General features: G+C 39.9%; 1 protein-coding gene across 5 annotated transcripts in view; it reads left to right on the top strand.

Moving 5' to 3' along the window:
• The first annotated feature begins 1,953 nt into the window (after positions 1 to 1,953).
• Positions 1,954 to 18,535, top strand: part of LOC121328293 (polyhomeotic-like protein 2) — a 70,535-nt gene continuing 53,953 nt past the window's right edge. For 4 of the 5 annotated variants that reach the window (XM_041272896.1, XM_041272895.1, XM_041272894.1 and 1 more), the window contains exon 1: positions 13,035 to 13,116. The gene's annotated coding sequence lies outside the window, so the exon portion shown is untranslated. Of the gene's footprint in view, positions 2,059 to 13,034; positions 13,117 to 18,535 lie in introns of those variants that run through there. The other variant, XM_041272897.1, reaches the window with a different exon arrangement.

Genomic DNA, 18,535 nt, shown 5'->3' with positions numbered 1-18,535 from the left:
AAGCTATATATACCTTAGACACAAAAAATGAGATATTGTAAGTGCACTGCGACGATAATTTTACATAAGGTAGGCATTTTTATCCAATATATATTGGGTTTACTGAAAATGTTACGCTTTGTTGTTTAAAAACAAGGCTTTTAAAGATTTTTTTTTTTTTTTTTTTTTCCTAATCCCAAGTCACTTCTGGGCACCACCAAAAATGTCACAACCCCGGCGCCTATGAGCCTCTGCCAAAGCATTTCCCAGTTCAGACGTCTACATGACCTCTGCATCTTGTTTAGGAATCATTTGCTTGGGAGCACTTGCAGGCCGTGGCTAAAAGATTTAAAACCGTTCATCTAAAAGCACAAGTTAACATGCTGCGCAGCTACTTTTTTGGCAGATGCTCCTCAGTTACAAGCAAGCATTAGTAGAAACATCTGTATTTAGTCATGTGGTCCTTCACATACAGTTGATCAGGCTGTTGACTGCGGCCTGTGGAATGTTGTCCCACCCCCTCTTCAATGGCTGTACAAAGTTGCTGGATATTGGCGGGAACTGGAACACGCTGTCATACACGTCGATCCAGAGCATCCCAAATGTGCTCAATGGGTGACATGTCTGGTGAGTATGCAGGCCATGGAAGAACTGGAACATTTTCAGCTTCCAGGAATTGTGTACTGGCTGGTCCCAGACGATCCTGCAGGTGAAGAAGCCGGATGTGGAGGTCCTGGGCTGTCGTGGTTACACGTGGTCTGCGGTTGTGAGGCCAGTTGGACGTACTGTTAAATTCTCTAAAACGACGTTGGAGGCGGCTTATGGTAGAGAAATGAACATTCCATTCTCTGGCAACAACTCTGGTGGACATTCCTGCAGTCAGCATGTCAATTGCACGTCCCTCAAAACTTGAGACATCTGTGGCATTTTGTTGTGTGACAAAACTGCACATTTTAGAGTGGCCTTTTATTGTCCCCAGCACAAGGTGCACCTGTGTAATGATCATGCTGTTTTAATCAGCTTCTTGATATGCCACACCTGTCAGGTGGGTGGATTATCTTGGCAAAGGAGAAATGCAGGGATGTAAACAAATTTGTGCAGACAATTTGAGAGAAATAAGCTTTTTGTGCGTATGGAAAATCTAGGATCTTTCATTTCAGCTCATGAAACATGGGACCAACACTTTACATGTTGCGTTTATATTTTTGTTCAGTGTATATCAGGGTTTCATGTTTTATATTGTTACATGAATGTGCCATAGAAATGAAAGAACTAATCTGCTGTGTACATGACTTTACCTTTGCTGTGTCCTCTGGTGCCTGTAGCATGGCTATAGATGTTTTAACATAGTCCCTATAGTTTTGATGTTTGTATTCACTCATTGTGGATCTTAAATGAGCTTGGAGGGAACCAAGAACAACATCAAACAAGAACCATAACGCATTGCATTCTAATGAGCAAATGAAGGAAAAACTATAGAAACTAAATCAAGTAAAAACAAAAAAGATCCAGTTGAAATGTTTATTTGACTTAGTTTCCTATAGCTTTACATTGAACTTTTAAATAGGCGTTTTGAATTTATGGATTAAAATGAAGGAATGTAATTAAGAACAATTCAGCTTCCACATGTAACAGGAGAAGACTGGATTCCTGCAGTTAGTAATCATGTATAAATCTCCCCTTTCTTTCTGTCAAGCTACAGCAGGAGCTCTGAGGAAGTTCCTCCAAAAAAGACAGAGCAATACCGTTTTAAGCAAGGGTTAAAACCCTCTTTGTTGCTATGGAGACCAACACAGGCCTGCATGTACAACTGACCTGACACAACCATTCTATAGCGAGGGAGGGAGGGGGAGTGGCCAGGATAGACCCGCTGCCTCCCAATTGGCAGACCAGAGTCATGTGATTGCATTTTGGAATGCTAATTCATGATAGCTGTTTTTTTTTTTTTTCCTCCTCCTCCTCTCCCCCCACTGGTCTATTCCAAGGCCGTCCGATGGAAAAAGATCCAGAAATAGTGTAGGATATCAGGAGAGAAACAAGAAACTGAAGCCAAGGAGGGAGACGAGGCCTGGGCTGAAGGTATGGCAGTGTGCTTTGGTGCTGTTTTGCGAGAGAGAGAGAGAGAGAGAGTGAGAGTGAGTGAGAGAGGGGAAGGATATGTTGTCTGTGCAGCTTTCCTGGTACTGCTTTAATCCCTGCTTTTATAATGTGTGTGTGCCTGCTGCAATGTCTATTGTAATAATGCTTTTAGTGACTGTCTGCCAGAATAAGAAACCATAAAAGCAGCTGCATTTCACCTCTGGTTAACCACGTAAGTGCTGTCCTAGGTCCTTGCAGGAAGATTTCCACAGAAACAATGGAATTTAACAGCCTCCATGTGCAGTACATTTGGAAGGGTAGTCTGGTCGTCTGTGCTGCATTTCATGTATGTAAAATTGTTCTTGAATCTCGCCATTGGGATTGTATTTTGCATGGATTTCTTTGCGTTCAGGGTCAGTTCATGACTCCTTAGTGTTTTTTTGACAAGCGCCATGGGTAGTTAATGTCCATGGAGCTGATATATTTTTAGTACTGTGCCCCTAATACACCCCCATACTGTGATATATGTATATGGATTATGTCTTGCACTGCACGGTGTTCCACACGCAACACACAGGCGTGCTGGAAGATGTCTAGGGTTACCTTGTAAAACTGAACACATGGCATGCCTGACTGATTGCAGACAGTTCCAGTTTATCTCTAAATCCTGACAGCGCAGGCACCTCACACAGTTGTCCAGAGGGTAGATGAAGCAGGATAGGACAGAACAGCCAAGACAGAACATCAGGATGGACCAGTTATCTTTATTTCGGAGGACAACATTTAAATCTGTAAGTTCAGGACCAGAGCAGGGCTATTTAGCACCTTGTATTCCCTAAACATTTATACAGTTTCATCTCAAAACGCCCCTTCAGCAGGCCAGCTGTAACCTGGTAGTTACCTTTTTTTATTATTTTAATAGAAAATTGCATTCATGTTTTAAATGTATTAATCATATTTCGTCATGTCGAATATTTTTATATACTTTTTTAATTATTTATTTTTAAATCCTATTTTAGAAAAAAAAGAGCCTTTTGTAAAAGTACTGTCAGTTGTTTTCCACACACAAGACAGCGAATGACTTCCTTTAAGTCGCCAGGAATCAGATGTTTTGAATGGCAATGCTTTATCAGTTGGTTTTATACATGCACCGGAAACGCCTAGAAGTTTGACAGGTAAAGCAAGATGTTTCCTTGATGGGACATACCGAGTTCTATTTAATAAAAAGATTGTTTGTTTGTTTGTGTGGATCCGTGAACGGATCCTGGTGGACCTGCAGTTGTAGGTACAAGACACCCGGAACGAAGGGGGTGGAAGTTCAGGTCGGGATTATTGAAGTGGATTGGCTGAGCTCAACAGGCAAGCTCTATTTAGTATATATCTGTGTCTCTCTATTAGCCTGCATTATTATTAGTATATCTCCTGCACTGTTCCTGTCCATTAGCCAGCATTATTATTAGTCCTTCATCTCAGTGCCCTGTGTGAGAGGCGTTGTTCCCAAGACATAACTCTCAGAGAAAGGGTGAACTGTACATATTAACTTATCATAAAACATGACAATACTTACATCAAAACAAGACGTACCCTCTACCGGGATGTTTTGATTGTCTGAAAGACTTTAAGTGTTGGATATGAACGCTGCCACTAACCTCTGTATGAATCAAGCTGTGTTTTCCCTACCTGAGGTGACCTACTGAATAAAAATACGGTTCAATATGGTCTGTTAAAAATCTAGTTTTAGGGCAGCTGAATGAAGATCTGCTGTTCTTCAGATCATTCAAATAGACCCAAAACTGGTCACTCTCCTTCCATAGCAGGATACTAAGTAAATTAGATTTGAGTTTGAACCCGAATCTGGATTTTTACAGTAACGTTACTCCAGCGTTTAATATGTTTCTCAGTAGCTACAGTCACTGCTCCTATTTGGTGTTCAGTGATTTACCTCATTCAAATTCACTGTTACTAGCTTCATGTTCTGTGATTACCTTATTCAAGTCATGTGAGTCAAAGTGACATTTAATCGGTGGGGGCTGCTGCAGTTTTTTTTTTTTTTTTTTACTTTGACAGGATTTTGCAATCCATAATCTTCAATATAATAATTTCATTACCCAATTACCCTTTGTGTGACTCTAGTACATTATTCAGAGTGCTGTCCCCTCTCTGTACATCCCCCACCCTCCCAGAGCGGGGACTCTGTTTTCCCCCTCTGTGTCGCTGACAGACCTGGCTCACAGTGCGCTACACCTTGACTGTTTTCCGGTCAATGGAACCAAGGCCAGTTATTGAAAGGACTCTTATTGGTGTCGACTACATTTCTCTTGTGATTCTTGGCTGTAGTATTCGAATGTCATTGCTTTGTGATTTTCACAACTACAGTGGAAGTTCATGATGAAATGTAGATTTTTCCTTGTATAACCCTGGGCCTGTGCTTAAACTCCTATTGCAATATATTTATACAAGTGAAAGGAGTTCATGCTAGAATCTTAACAATTTTTTTTAGCAGTGTATATACACTATCGCTACCCTTTAAGTATTGGGGTAGAGGAATGCATGCACAGTGACTGGAGTTTGGACACCTATTGAACATTGTACTTGGTACATTGTACTAAGACCCCATTGTTCTCTATACATGTTTGTTAAGATAATTATTCCATCTTCATGCAATCAGTCTCAAAAGTTTAACAGCTAGTATACCCCAATATTATCTGTTTAATTGATCTTTTTTTTCTCACAGCGTCTGAACAGAGTAACAGAGGGTCCTTGCAATCGTACAGTACCTGAAGGTATTAAACCTGGAGTTTATTAGGAAAATGCAATCTGAAATAAGATGGTAGCAGTGTATGATAAGACTGGTGGAAAAGAAAAGCCGTTATCGTGTTCACCATGCAGACAGCCAGTTCTGTATAGGTACAATAAGTCAAAGCTAAACTCTTTGTAGAGAAAAGAATCACCTGTACAATTTGCCCTCTCTGATTCAACATCTTTGAGAAACCCATTTCTAAAAACCGTTAGAGTAAATGACAACATTGCAGAGGTCACAGATTACCAAAGGTTTTCCAGTTCAATAGGACTACAGTGGCTTGCGAAAGTATTGACCCCCCTTGGTATTTTTGCTATTTTGTTGCCTTACAACCAGGAATTAAAATAGATTTTTTGGGGGTTTGTATCATTTGATTTACACAACATGCCTACCACTTTGAAGATGCAAAATATTTTTTATTGTGAAACAAACAAGAAATAAGACAAAAAAACAGAAAACTTGAACGTGCATAAGTATTCACCCCCCCAAAGTCAATACTTTGTAGAGCCACCTTTTGCAGCAATTACAGCTGCAAGTCTCTTGGGGTATGTATCTATAAGCTTGGCACATCTAGCCACTGGGGTTTTTGCCCATTCTTCAAGGCAAAACTGCTCCAGCTCCTTCAAGTTGGATGGGTTCCGCTGGTGTACAGCAATCTTTAAGTCATACCACAGATTCTCAATTGGATTGAGGTCTGGGCTTTGACTAGGCCTTTCCAAGACATTTAAATGTTTCCCCTTAAAACACTCGAGTGTTGCTTTAGCAGTATGCTTAGGGTCATTGTCCTTCTGGAAGGTGAACCTCCATCTCAGTCTCAAATCTCTGGAAGACTGAAACAGGTTTCCCTCAAGAATTTCCTTGTATTTAGCGCCATCCATCATTCCTTCAATTCTGACCAGTTTCCCAGTCTCTGCCGATGAAAAACATCCCCACAGCATGATGCTGCCACCACCATGCTTCACTATGGGGATGGTGTTCTCGGGGTGATGAGAGGTGTTTGGTTTGCGCCAGACATAACGTTTTCCTTGATGGCCAAAAAGCTCAATTTTAGTCTCATCTGACCAGAGTACCTTCTCCCATATATTTGGGGAGTCTCCCACATGCCTTTTGGCGAACACCAAATGTGTTTGCTTATTTTTTTCTTTAAGCAATGGTTTTTTCTGGCCACTCTTCCGTAAAGCCCAGCTCTGTGGAGTGTGTGGCTTAAAGTGGTCCTATGGACAGGTACTCCAATCTCCGTTGTGGAGCTTTGCAGCTCCTTCAGCGTTATCTTTGGTCTCTTTGTTGCCTCTCTGATTAATGCCCTCCTTGCCTGGTCCGTGAGTTTTGGTGGGCGGCCCTCTCTTGCCAGGTTTGTTGTGGTGCCATATTCTTTCCATTTTTTAATAATGGCTTTAATGGTGCTCCGTGGGATGTTCAAAGTTTCGGATATTTTTTTATAACCCAAACCTGATCTGTACTTCTCCACAACTTTGTCCCTGACCTGTTTGGAGAGCTCCTTGGTCTTCATGGTGCCGCTTGCTTGGTGGTGCCACTTGCTTAGTGGTGTTGCAGACTCTGGGTCCATTCATGAGAGGTGTATATATACTGAGATCATGTGACACTTAACTAACTAATTAACTAATTTAACTAATTATGTGACCTCTGAAGGTAACTGGTTGCACCAGATCTTATTTAGAGGCTTAATAGCAAAGGGGGTGAATACATATGCACGCACCACTTTTCCGTTATTTATTTTTTAGAATTTTTTGAAACAAGTTATTTTTTTCATTTCACTTCACCAATTTGGACTATTCTGTTTATGTCCATTACATGAAATCCAAATAAAAATCCATTTTAATTCCAGGTTGTAAGGCAACAAAATAGGAAAAATGCCAAGGGGGGTCAATACTTTCGCAAGCCACTGTATGTATGTGACTGCAGTGAGGAAGGTACTGGGCTTGAGTAGCTCGGTGGTTAGAGAAAGTGCTGGGCTGCAGTGTGGAAGACAGTGTTTGAGTGGCTCAGTGGTTAGAGAAAGTACTGGGCTGCAGAAGCCAGTGGGTTTGCATAGTTCAGTATGTACTAAAAAGCATCAAACTGGAAGGCACACTCTCCTATAATCGCTGCGTTTCAGAAGAATAGCAGCAAAAGGAATTCAAATCAATGTTTTATTTTCCCCAATGAGGTTTCCTGAAAGAGATGTGGAAAGAAACAAACAGCTAGTTAATTCATAGGCAGGGTTAAACTCAAGGATGACACTGCCTTTTCTGTCTCAAGGTGGAGCAGACAGGGTGAGGGGCTTTTGTAATAGCGCCATTTAGGAATTAGATCAGGCATTTTATTCCTACATTAGTGTCATATTTGCATAAAGCTCTCTCCACTGGGGCCCTCCCAACCCCCTCCCCGGCTGTGCGCTTGTAAAATGCATGTGCTTAACAAAGCCTCCCTGCTACTGGACTGGAAGACAGGCAATGTTGTGAAACCTTTCAGTTAAACTTGCATCAAGTCCTGTGTTTCAGAACTCATTTATATTATTTAAACAATCAGGAGGCACGAGACCCCTGTTAAACGATTTGTTCCTCCTCTATAGATGCACGAGCAACTCCAAACGTAACCCAACAGACTCGCAGGTGAGATGTATGGGTGCTGTATTACGTGCCGTCAGTTAAGAGTAGATTTATCAGGTTTTCTAGCACCTGGTCATTTCGTAAGTATACTTAAGCAATTGGAGTTCTGAAACACAGGACAGACCTAGTGTGACTTTATAATCACATGGTCAAATATTGGATTTATCAGTTTTTCATAAACCCCAAGACTTTTCAAAGAAATCTATGACGGATGAACCACCACCTTAAATCCACTTGGCATTGAATTTCAGCTGAATTGCAAAACTACTGCAGTATCTAGGGTATGTTTGAACTCCAGGCTAATGCAGAACCCAGAATGCTTTTATAAGCTTATTTTGTGTTTATTCTAGCTTTTCCTATGCTGGCATTGCCTCCCCACATTTGTCCACTAAGATGGCTTGAATTACTAATGTAAATGATGCTGGTTAATTGTATTTGTTCTAAAGAGGGGTTGAAAAAAAAATGTAACAATTATCTAGCATATTATTAACTTGTGTCAATTGCTTGTCCATCACATTATTCCTTTGTGAGGCAAACTGAATCCCCGACATTCTGTCTTATACAAAAGTTGCATCTCCCAAGTCAGTCTCAATTGTGATGACATTCTTTAGCTGTTGAAAGTATTTGAATATGGAGGAAGCTGTCCATCAACATATTCAGTTTTACATAGAAGTCACGGTTAGTTCTTGTTTTTACAGCCGCGGTAGGAGAGGTCACCGTGTTACGAACACATTTTGTAAAACAAACACACTTCACTGCTCTCTCTTAAGGAAAATAAAAGTGGGTTTATCCCACATCTAGATAATGAAAACCATTTGTGTTTCTTCGACATCGGGGCAAACAGATCAGACTCCCTTTGTTCAGTCGTTTTAGGCTTTACTGCTTAATTATTCACACCTGAGCAATTAGACATATCCTGGAGGCCCGGGGTCAGGTGTAGCTAATTAAATTCATGACCATGCCGTTTTTAACACTGCAATAAATTAACAGCTAACTGAATCGTGTGATCGTTGTACTATTGTTTTAAAAATAATAAAGCACATTTGATGGGTGTGTTAAAAAGCAACGGGAACGAGCTATTGACTTTGCATTGTTTTCTGTTTGTCATCCCAACCTGATGGCTTTTTAAAGCCTTAATAGAGCTCTCAGAATCAGATCTAACCCCCAAGTACATCAGGCACACCAGATTATTAACCTGTCCCCTGCTACACTGTAGCCCTGGTGGATGCAAAAAATAACACATTCGTTAGACATGATTCTGAGCTCTCTATTGAGGCAAACAAGCTTTATCCCAATTGAATATGCGGTTCTTAGGCAGAAACGAGGTCAGGTCACTCATGGGTTTTCTCTAAATCTAAAAAAAAAAAGAGGAAACTTAAGGGGACATGTAAAACTGTAAAATGGAATATGTACAAGAAGCCGTTCTCTAGTATAATATTAGATGCCATTGTTGTTTCTATCTATCTATATATATATATATATATATATATATATATATATATATATATATATATATATATATATATATATATATAATAATCCAAACTCTTATTGTTAATGTTATTAACTGAAGCACACTTTTGAGTCTTTATTTTCCTTTGACAAAGAATTAGGCAATGGCACTTTGGAGTGGCCTTGCTAAGTCTTGTTTATCCTAGAGTCTGTTTACAGTGCCGCACACTGGTAAGTAGCACGCTTGTTACTCAGTGTTGCTTTAACTTGCTGTTTCAGTGCAGCAGCTGCTGTTCCTACCAAGGCGTTACTTTGCGCTAGTGTCCAGGGTGATGAAAGCAGCTAGAGTCACATCATCCAGGTGCGTTGCTTTTGCTTCAACAGGCTTGCCTCACTTTCTTCTGATCAGATTTCTGCTCCTCCAAAGCGGACTCTTGCACAGCTGTTTGAGATAAATCTCAGTACTTGCAAGCTATCGACTGGTGTTGTGCCCTGCAGTCTGAAGGCTGTACGTTTTCATATCTGACCTAGTTTACCATTGCTGTCAGGGCTGGCATAACCATATAGGAAGAACAAGTGGCCGCCTCGGGTGGCAAATTGAAGGATGGTACATAATTACATTTTATACTTCACATTTCTTTAATTGTAAAATGTTCAACATCTTAGATCACTGTTTCTTGTTCAGCAAAACGTATTGCTGATGTTATGAAACCATATCATGAGCAGTGGTTTAGTCCTAAATCTGGAAGTACGGGAACGCTTGGGGGGGCGGTGTGATCATGTCATGCGAAATCTGGTCTCCCCTGGGAACAGGCTGTGGTTGCTGAGCCTGTCGTTAAGTGAAGGACTTCATTATTGGATTTCATTTAATTACCCTGACAACGATTCTTATAAAAGGACATTGCTAATACAGGATAATTGAAATGTTTTACCGATTTTGTATCTCTGAAATATTGACTGCCCTGGAAATCGCTAGATTTGTAACTAGTTACTTTTGACAACAAATCTCGCCAAGTCAGCCCTTGAAGTCATTAGATTTGTCGAGAAATTGGCTAAATTGGCAACACTGCTTGAAGGCGCAGAAAAAAAAAAATTGATTTCAGCATGGCTTATTATTGCCTTGACACAACAAGGAAACAAGATCGCCTCTTCGGTGCCCAGCACTGCAATTAGAGCGGTTGTTGCCATTTAAACATTTTCATAAGACATCGGTAAAGATTTTTTAATTCTTAAGTCAAGGATCTGCCCATAGAAAAAAGTACCAGAGGATTTGCTGTGCATGATTATATGACCACTAACCTACAGATTAGACACCAGTTTTATACTAGTTAAGGAACGCAATGCGTTTTGAAGTAACCTGCGTATCCTGTATCAGTTGTTATTTATAACTCTAAGCTCATGCATGGTGGTAGAATCCATTGATCATAAATATTGTCATTGTAGAGCTGACAGTTGATGTCACTACTGTTTGTAACCAGATGATTTTATATAGCTGTATATAGTTTTGTGACAATGTAAAAAAAAAAAAACACCTAATCTGGTGTACAATAATTTGTTTATATGTTGATATATATATATATATATATATATATATATATATATATATATATATATATATATATATATATATATATATATATAATTTAATAATAATTTGTAAAAGAAGTGGAAAGGGAGGGCGGCAACATTTACTTTAGCCTAGCTGGCCCTGTTTTCTTCTTTTTTTTTTACCTCTGGCCACTGCTACCATTATACTGATTTGTGAGAAGCTTGTAAAAATGTCAGAGTTAACCACACACCGATTCTATATGTAATTCATTTACTTCACCTTTTTTTTTTTTTTTTTTTTAAAAGAGCAGCCTACCGCAGGGGGTGTACATTTCCAGTCCCCGAGATCTGGTGCCCACCTGGTCTTTGTTCCTCCTGTACACCTAATTGAACCAATTGAACCTCCTTTCAGGTCACTTCTGTTTAATAATACCTATAAAACTCGAACACCAGGCCTTAAGGACCAGATTTGTCCACTCCTGACCTTTTTTTTTTTTTTGAGTGCGACACAAATTGTTGTCCACAGTCCTATATGTATGTTTAAAACCGGTGGTATAGCCATTCCAAACCATTTCCAACCTGGTCTTGTAGGCTTAATTTTACAACAACCAGACACTGTTTTCTATGGAGGTGTTCTAAAACCACAGCTCCCCTGAATAAAAGCTTCACACGGTCGCTCAAGCCCTGCTCTCAAAATATATATAAACTTGAAGTATAGAAGTGATAATGGCACTGCTGTGGCTTGTTACTCAGTCATAATGGAACTCTCTTCATTCAAATGATTTCCTCGACCTCCGGTGTCAGGCTTTATTGACTTGGGAGTTCCATTTTACCTTGTAACGTGCCATAGCAATGTCATTATTCCTTAATTAAACACATAGGTTCAACAAAACGATTACTTGTTCGCCGTTCCTATATTTTAATACCCCATGGTTTCGGATACTCAAACATTTTAGTTCTGGGTGTACTGCTGCTGTTTAATAAAACAATGGCAATATAAATTCTTTGTACCATGAGTCCAGCATGCTGTACTAATACATTAGAAAGCAAAGGTCTTTATTTGGTAAGACCTTATTTGGATTTATCCAGCTTCTAAGCAATTCATGGCATACTATGTATAAGCTGTAGTGAATGTTCATATGCAGAATTATTCAGAAATAGGATACGTTACATTTAACTCACATATTTAAAAATCAAAGCAATCTGAGTGACCGAAATGAGGCCTGTAACTGTAGTGGTACAGCTGTGTCTTGTTTTGCTATATTGTTGCAAATATATTTAGAATGTCTTTATAATCCACAAATCTTGATTATATTGCCTTAGTAGAGGCTAAGGATGTCAAAGCTGGCACAATTATGTGCTTTAAATATGTAGGTTTTTAGTATAACGTACCCCAGAAATAGTGAGTCTTCATCCGAACAAGCATTTGACAGTTAGAGACACAAATGGTCTTTAGGCTAAACTGGGAATTCCAGACAGAATACACGGAATCGGAATCTGCAAACCACTATAGAGCATCCTGGGGCATTCTACATGTCCATGCAATAACAATAACATTGAGGAAGCAAGCCACTGCACATTGATCCATCAGCAGCATTATGCATTGCAAAGCACTTGGAGGAAAGCATGACAAAGAAAGCCCTAGCAAATCTATTGATTTCTATTTCTATTGCTCTGTTGAGCACCTCATTTGTGGGGTATGTAGCCTAGCTAGCACTTAGTTACCTGTCCTGTTCTACCCCAAAGGGAATTTCAGCCCTTTTCTTACCGACTATCCCTGATACAATGTGTTTAATGTGGACCGAGTACTACAAAACATGGCGGTGTGCCTGAGGGACATCCTTGCAAGCTGCCTCAAGACTGTATTGCTGGAGCATTTAAAAGCAGCAGACTGTTCCTAATGCTAGATACTGTGGGCATGAGTTCAGCTTCAGAACCGTTCTGATTGGTTATGCTTTACAGTGGGCGGGTTCATTTGAATGAATGTTTATTGTGGTAAGTAAGGCCAGCATGCAGACAGCCTCTTGCTCAATACTGCGTTGCCTCTATAGCAGGTCATGTGGTTTGCTGGCCTTATTGAGAATTATTGGGCTGCAGAATGGCAACATCTGCATATGAAGGAATATCAGCATGAGTTGGAGTCTCAATAGAAGCCATGTACAGAAATGGTTATTAAATACTGCTGTATTGTTATTATAAAAGTTCAAAGAAACAGCTAGGTTTGTTTTCTATTCATGAGCAACCTTTCTGGCTGCCCATAGTTCATTGTGATTGTCATTGAAAAGAGGATAAAGGCTGATGAAGAGAATACTGTTAAATGGCTGAGATACATGGTTGATTGTGATGTCCCCATTTTGACTGAAGAGATGCCCCAGGTATCAACCATACCAATATTGAGAACAAAGCACGGTTGAAACTCAAAGTGGTGCAGTGAGAAACATGCTCTCTGATTGGCTGAAAGATCCTCAGCTGTCTAAATATTGATATATTTATGTTGGTGTTTTAATTAAATTCATAAGGCCATCTAAATGTTGATTTAGTGTCAAGACCTATTTCTTGTCTTGCAGGTGAGTGTGAGAAGGGGAAAAGGAGAGCCGGGAGCAGGGAGAGATTGGAAAGTGCGGTGGACTTTAGTGGTGGCATTCAAAAGTAAGTAGCATCTTTCTTCTTGCTATCAATATAGTCCTGTAGCTCTGGCTACCATTTTCTATATAGGCTTTCACTTTTTATACAACAGATGTATATAAACTTATAGATTTCCTTGAGATTCTTGGGGAGTAGAAAGAATGTATGTAACTACACATGCAAACTGAGAACTGTCCTTACGGATGTCGAGGGGGTAAAATGTGTACTCCATATTTTTAGGGGGTACACAAGCAGTCTTTTCTAAATCAGACGTAAGCATTGCAAATGAGGAGAAACAATTGAAAATCATGCAGAACACACAAGATTTTAAAAAGATAATACATGAATTTGGAAATGTAGATGATATTAACAAAACACTTTTATTTAATACAATGTGTTTTTAACATGGGGTGCTACACTTTTAGTACCATTACCTTTCATATGCATTGGATTTCAATATTTAGATGCAGTTAATTGCAGGCTCCTGGACTAGGATTGCAATGTAGAATTGGTATGCAGGGAAAGCTGCCCTATTCCCCGGTATCCTCTTGGCATTGTGGAAAGCACTTGATCTTTGTCGTAATATCCCCTGCGCTCTCTGTGTAGACTATCCCTTATTCCCCCAGCTGTGTTTCTGAGTTCAGTCGCCCTTCCTTTTGATCTCTGGTAATTACAATGACTGTCTGTCTGATACCTTCATAAAGGATCAGTTTGGTGTAGGGTGTTAGAAGGGGGAGGAACCTCTAATCAAGGTCTGTGTTCAGGAGGCATTCTCTCCCCTCTCCATCATGTACAGAAGCACCTGCCATTACAGTGTCATTAGGATGTAGGGTCACGACTGGCAGCCAGCATGACACTGATTTGTGTTGAAGTTGTTTATGGATACAAGACCATTCCTCTAATTTCTTCAGCAGCAAAGTGTGTTCTGCGGAATGGCCCACAACACATTCTTGGATTCAGAAGCACCTGTCAATGAAGCAACTACTTTAGCTCTGTCAATGTCAGTCTTCCCATTGGGATTGAAACTGGCTTGCAACAGGGCAGTGCAGCTTTTATATAGCGTGTTATTGAATTCCAAAGCTAATCAATGTGAACAACAGTCAATTTGACATGAAGCAGCTTGCTAAATATTGCAAATGTCTTGTTAATCATATAATTAATTTTGAACATCTGAAATACTGTGCAACCTTCATTGAAGTTCATTGAAGTGAATGCAAAATTGTGAAGAACCCTTTTAAAATACAGTAACTACAATCAACATGGCTGTGAATTATTATATCTTAAAAAACAAGGTCATTCGAATAATGAATTGGTAAACTGATTAACAAAATGCATGTTACAATCCCACACTTTGCCATATGATTTAAGATGAAAACGATTTGTTTTCCAGCAAAACCAGTCATGCAAGTGTTAAGCAAAAGTAGGTCTGAGAATTAATCCTCTTTTTTAATATAATAACAAGCTGTGTCTACAGGCTACGACCCTGGAATTCCGTGCACCCCGGGTGTGCCTTTATACCCAGCACACTGCTCACCTTGTTACTGTAGCTGAGGAATCCTGTGAATCTGAGGAATCAGTACAGTGTGGGATTTTGATGTAGGATTCAGAGACCTGGGAGGTATCATACCTTTTTGTCTTGTATAACTTTAGCGCACTATCACATCAATACCAGGGGAATCCAGCCAGTTCCATATTCCCATTGCAGTACTATATAACTGCTAGGATAACCCCATTATCTTTTACAATAAAGCCACTGTACAGAAGAATATTCATCCGATCAATGCTCATCTGGTTACAAGCAGCTCATTGATCTTGCAACTTTATCAAGTCTGGTCACAGAGGATCCCAGCATCAACAGCTTGGCTTGGTAACCTGCGTCACATCACTGCCAATGGCCTCTTGAGAGATAGTTAATCCCACTGTGCCAACAGGCCGTAAATAATAGCCTCACCACAGTGTCACTTCATTACCAGTTGCTTCTGAATTAAACTGCACAAAAGGGTTTTGTTTCCTTTATAACCAACACTAACAAAAGTAAAGTAGAAATCCCCAAGGAGATGACTGTCCCCCCCCCCCCCCCCCCCCAAGTGCACGCGTGTTTGCTTTGTAATGTTAGCTGGTGAGCAGTCCCCTGGGTGCTGGCTGGCTGCACAGTGCTGGGGCACAGAGACTCCCATTCACCACACCGCCTCCCATTCTGGCAGAGATTCAATAAATGGAAAATCAAGAACTTGCACACACTTGTTTAGAAGGCAGCCAGAGGCTCATAAGCTCCTGAGCGAGAGTGTCTTTGTACCAGAGTGTTGATCTGATTTAGGTCTGACTCGATCATTAGCCCGGGAAGTTAAGTCTCCTGGCCAGCACTAAATATCAGTGCATTAGTATCTTCACTGGCAAACTCTGCGTGGAAGATCACTGGTTCACTGACGAGTATAGTTACACTCCATCTACCAACAGTGCAGCACAGTGAATGGAGAACCTATTGGGGATGGCGGCCAGAGTCACAAGAGCTGAAGCAAAAACAATATCCCTTTTGAAATCCCACAAATATAACCACGCAAAGGACTAATTAAAATGGTTTTAAATAGACAGCTGGTCCAAAAGTGATATTGTGCTACAAACACACTGCCTCCCACTTCCTCAGCAATACCTATTATGCTATACTGCCTCACATTCCCCCAGCTCTTGCCTCTCTAGACCATATTGCCTCCCAGTCTCTCAGCTCTAACAACTGGGCCATACCACTTCCTATTCCTTTTGCTATAACTATTGGTCAACAATGTCTTCTAAAAACAAGAACATAAGAATGTGTTTTTATTCTTTCAAACATAATTCATCTCATTAAAGAAGCAGTTATCCCACCATTCCAGGTTTTATAAACTACTGTAGGAGGATAATTGACACTGATGGCTATTGAAAGGTATGAAAATGAAAAGTGATGGTTCTTCATTTCCCATCCGAAGTGTAATCAGGAACTGGGTGGACAATGGGTCAAAGGTTCCCTAATCAGGAAGACAGACACACACTGCCTCTCCAGACTCAGAGGGGCGGGCTGAAATATACAGAGAATTTCTTTAGGAATCTTCCAAGCACACATCTGAACTTCCTGAAAATGGTCCTTCTTTGGATAAGATTTAAATAAATAAAAAAAACTAGAAAGAAATGAATTTATTATAAAACCAGTCAACACACATATAGAGCGTTCTCATAATCCTGTAATGATCACACAGTAACATGTTGGTTTAAAAATATTTGTATACAGTGTGTATACATTACAAAAAAAACAGTTAGGAACCACACATTTACAAACTGACCAACCAACCAAACACACCACCTTGAAACCAGAAACGGGGCTCTGCTGTAAATAACACAAAGAGCCAACACTGATCATTTTACCATTTCCACACCTTTTCAAGCTTGGTTTAGATTATCTTGTTATTCCTCACTTCGAAGGTTTAGACTGTATATAAATATAGTACACATGCTTTAAATCATTGAAAATAGTGAATGGTGTGAGCACCCTCTGTTGAAAATGTGTATGTAGCGGTCTGCTGTAGATAAAAAATAACCATAGGAAAGATGATCAGTCACAGTCCCTGAAAACTTCAACAGTATTGCATCTACCCATTCTGCTGCACCCCAGCCATTAATCAGCTCCACATATCACAGAACATTAACAAGCAAGTTTCTTTGCTTCCTGTCAACATCCTAGTTGCTGTATTTATGTGATCTGAAGGTTATGAAATACATCTCCTGCCAGAGTGAATCAATCAATTATAGCCAAAATGTAGCCCCACGTGCTGCCATATGCAATTACAATGGAGATTTCCTCTGATAGAAAAGCCTGATAATGTTTTTAAAAGATGTAGTGCACTCACTTTATAAAGTGGCCCTTTATACTGCAGAATCGGTTGTAAGTCAACATGTCTCTCCCCTCTCTCGTCTCCCCCCTCTCCTCTCCCCCCTCCGTTATTAACTATGTGAGCTGCTGTTAGAAGCAGGGAACACCTGGACTAGCCTATCCTGGGGAAATCATTCATAACTTTATTGTCAGGTGCAACATGATCTCTTCAGCTTACCTGACACACTGTTGGCATGGAGATGCAGTGCTGGAGTACTATGGGCACTGTTCATTTCAAGTGAAATGTTCAACGATTTGATTGGCTGCTGTTTGTATTCCTCTCAAAAGCCTACATTTTCTACAGGGACAACTATGTTAGACGATAAGCTCTCCTTTGAAATAGCGGTAGCAACCGTTAGCTATTCACTTTATTAACTTCCTTCAAGTCAACAAGGTCACTATTCCTCTGCTTCCTAGTCCTAGCTCTAACCATTAGGCCAAACAGCCTGCCAGTCCCTGGATTCCAACCACTAAACCTCATAAACAAGCCACCCTGCCACTGTATACGTTGTCCTTCAGAGCACCCCGCCTTGTGTTCCCACGTCATTGTCAAAAAACCCTGGAAGCTGTAACTACGGATTCTTTGTTGGTACACAATATAATAAATATTGACATTGCCCACTTGCTTCTACAATGGATTTCAGTCTTGATAAGTTTGTGCAGTCATTGGGTGAACAGTAGTGGGAGGCAGGAGACAAAACAGTATCCTGTACGGTTTGTTTTGGTGCTACATTAATTAAAGTCTCCTCACACTCCAGTGCCTGTAACCTGAGACACTTCAATGGAATTCCTGTTTTCTTGTTCTGAAGCTCAGGGTAGAAGTTTACTATATTGATGTCCCGACCATATTAAGATTTGTTTTCTTTTGTAATACAGACAAAATGTATCTTTGGCAGTCAGTTTGCCTGCCTCCAGGTTTTGTGGTAGCAGTACTGGTACAATATCACAATTTGCTTTCACTTGAATTTGGTACTAGAAGACAAAAAGGGTACACTTTTGAAATACAGGTACATTCACTACACTGTTACAATTCTTACGGCAAAATGATAACTTTAAATACATGTTGTTAATGGATGGAGTTCCAGCCTCACAATCACAGAATTGTGCGCTCATTGCATTAGGAAGTATTAGTAGTTGGTGGTAATTACAAGTATAACTCGTGTCCCTGTATTTTGAAGTGCAGCCAAATGTTTTCAATATAAAAATAAGCAAAGCAGTACAATTCTATATTTTCCTTCATTCTAAATAGTCACTTACGATAAATGCATGCTATAAAAACATCCAGCTAATTGTAATAATGAAATATAAATCCAAATATTATCTAATCTATTATTGATTGACCAATGCAACCTAATATTATCTAATCTAGTACTGATTGAGCAATACAAGAAGATTCACTGTACTGTCTAAACATTAGCTTTGATTGATTTGTATTGTAAGCTAACAATTTGGATTTCTTAAATCTTATTCAGATGATTTCATTGATTGTAGAAAAAACTTATTGGGGGGGTGGGGGGGTGTCCAGGGCGCTGGAACTAGGGG

This window comes from Polyodon spathula, chromosome 16 (assembly GCF_017654505.1).
Source record: "Polyodon spathula isolate WHYD16114869_AA chromosome 16, ASM1765450v1, whole genome shotgun sequence".
Classification (NCBI taxonomy): Eukaryota; Metazoa; Chordata; class Actinopteri; order Acipenseriformes; family Polyodontidae; genus Polyodon; species Polyodon spathula.
Note: the sequence above shows the minus strand (reverse complement) of the source record. Positions and strands in the feature narration are given on the sequence as shown.